Genomic DNA, 2,914 nt, shown 5'->3' on the forward strand with positions numbered 1-2,914 from the left:
ATTCTTTATAGGTACATAAAAAATCCTAACATTCATACCAAAACACAAAAGTCCCAGAATAGCCAAATGAACCCTGAACAAAATTAGAAAGGTGGAGGCACCACAATGCCTAATTTCAAGTTATACTGAAAGCCGTAGTAACAAAAACAGCATCATGGTATTGTCATAAAAGTGGACATATAAAGCACTGGGACAAAATAGAGGACGCAGAAACAAAATCCACTCCACTACAGAACTCTGGATCTGGACAAAGAAGTTAAAAAAAATACAGTGGGCCATGCTTATAAGAGGAATAAATCAGACCTATATGTGTATACAGCATACTGTCTCCCAGTGGAAGGGCCTGAAAGAGTAACTACAGTCTGAAAGGTATAAGAGATACTGGAAAGGGAAGGAAACTGTTCAATAGTAAGGAACAACAGGAATGAGGGAAAGGAGGAAAGAAAGAAACAAGGAAGGGGAAAAGAAAAACATATGTATATATACAGGATAGTTGGAATAATTATGCTGCTGATTTCTGCAGGTCTATTGAAAGGAATAGTTAATGCTTCAATTTTTTCTCTTCATTTTATTTTTATTTATTTATTTATTTTTAGACAGAGTCTCACTATGCAGTTCTGGCTGGCCTTGTGCTCACTTTTGTAGTCTCCAGGCTGATCTCAAACTTGTATTAATCTTCCTGTCTCACCCACTCCCCTCGCCGAGTGCTGGGATTATAGGTCTGCATGTGGGGCTTGGGATCAAACTTGGGTTCTTTTGTGCTCACCAGGTAGGTGCTCATGCCTCTGAGCTATCTCCCCAGCCCCTCTTTTTAATTTTTTGATCTATCTTGCATGCTTATATCTGGTAATCTGAACAACTAATTTTCTTTCCCCCTTAAATAGTTGTTTATTGTCAGTGGGCTGGAAGGAGTGCTGGAGTTAACGTACACAGACAGCACCACACACTGAAGTCAGGAGGGAGGCAATAGTGAAGAAAAAGCTTGGAGCCCTGTGAGACTCCCTTTTCTTTCTTTTTTTTATTGAGCCCAACCTCAGAAATTTATTCATTTATGTTTTTATTATTCTTTTTGTACTTTAAAGATCTATAGTTTATTTTTTTCTATAATTTTATTGGGAAACAAATAGCAATGAGACAGTTTCAAATCAAATTGGTAGGACAGTTTCAATAATTAACACATTGCATACTGTCTTCCTAGTGGTTATTTGTTATACAAGACACAGACATGATATCCTATTTACAGACACTATTAGAACAAATCCTTCTATCCATTGAATTAAGACAATGTAGCTATATATCTATCCTAACCATTTTGAATACATAGATACAAAATGGTCATTCATCTGTATCCCCTTTTTTTGTTTAGTTCTGTCATTTAAATATTATAGGTGTGTGAACTCAGCAAAATATTCAAAAATAGTCCAGTAGTTCATAATAGTATTGGGTATTCCGCTTGACTGGCAAGAGGCTCCCTTTTCAAGAGTGTTGGTGGGGCAGGGGCCTGGAGTGTTTGGAGGCAGCCTCAGAATGCCTCAGCTTAGTAGGCACAGTTAGAGACAAAGAGAGACTCTCTGGTTGCAGCCCCAGCGTGGCCACTTGGAGTGTACTTTCCTTGACAGGTGAGCCTGTTGGCCAAGGCTTGCTTGATATATTCCTCCTGGGCAGCCTTCAGTTTCTCCTTCTTCCTGCCCCAGGCCTTCAGTGCAGAAGCCTGCAGGGCCTGATGATAGAAGACGGTCAGGGCCCATGGCTTCAGGAGGGGACACTTGTTGATGTCATTGAGGTTTATGGATGCCTCCTTTTCACTCTGTCCTCCAGACAGGAAAGTAATCCCAGTGACAGTGGGGGACACTGTGTGGCAGGGGGCACCTGTGGCACAGGGCTGTGATAGTTGCCATGGCAACCTCCTCATAGGAATACTTCTGGGTGCAGGCATGGCCTGGGGTGACCATGTTGGGCTTCAGCAAGGTGCCTTCCAGATAGATGTGGTGGTCACTCAGAGCCCTATAGACAGCAGCAAGCACCTTCTCAGTTACATACTGACAGCGCTTCAAGTCATGGTCCCCATCAGGGAGAATCTCAGGCTCCACAATGGGCACAATGCCATTTTGCTGGCAGATGCTGGCATAACGAGCCAGGACTTTGGTGTTTTCCATGATGGCAAGGACTGAGGGGGTGTGTTGTCCAATCTTCAGCACATGGCACCACTTGGCAAAGACATTCTTGTACTGGCACAGCATTCAGCCCATCTAGTCCTTGGGTGGTGGTCTCGCCGTTTGTTCCCATCAGGGGCACCATGCCCTTGTCTACCTTGGTGCCCACAATACCACCTTTGGACTTGATGACTTGGGAGAAAGGACACCCATCATCCGCCTTCTGGTAGTGTCTCATGGAAGAGGATGACACCCCGATGCCGGGATTCACGCAGTCTTCAGCAGTCAACAGCAGCTGGTGGTAGAGGTGCTGGTTCTCTTCGGTGTTCTTGGTGCCAATAGACTGCAGTCTCTTGACAATGCTTCCAGTGGACTCATCTGCAGCCAGAATGCCCTTGCCCAGAACCACAATGTGGTGAACAATGTCAGTGAGCTCCTTCTTCCACTCCAGAGTCAGCACTGGATATGAGTAGGGCATGGTGCTGGTGGTGGCGAGTTCCTGCGGTGAGGCTGAAGGAGTGGCAGAGCGTGGTTGGCAGTGAGTCTGAACAACTAATTTGAAGACAACAATAGGTAGTGTAACAACCACTGTTGATTTCCTATCATTTTGTTTAGTGAAATTCTGTATCATTTTTAATATTTTTAAAAATGTTTTTATTCTTTTTCCCCATAATTTTATTGAGAAACAAATAGCAATGAGACAGTTTCAAACCAAATTGGTAGGACAGTTTCAATAATTAACACATTGCATACATTCTTCC

The 2,914-nt window shown here is 43.3% G+C and overlaps 1 pseudogene; it reads right to left on the bottom strand.

The window, feature by feature from the left end:
• Positions 1-1,536: 1,536 nt before the first annotated feature.
• LOC101589340 lies at positions 1,537-2,689 on the bottom strand (annotated as a pseudogene).
• Positions 2,690-2,914: the final 225 nt, after the last annotated feature.

This window comes from Octodon degus, unplaced genomic scaffold, assembly GCF_000260255.1.
Source record: "Octodon degus isolate 3935 unplaced genomic scaffold, OctDeg1.0 scaffold00136, whole genome shotgun sequence".
NCBI classification, from domain to species: domain Eukaryota; kingdom Metazoa; phylum Chordata; class Mammalia; order Rodentia; family Octodontidae; genus Octodon; species Octodon degus.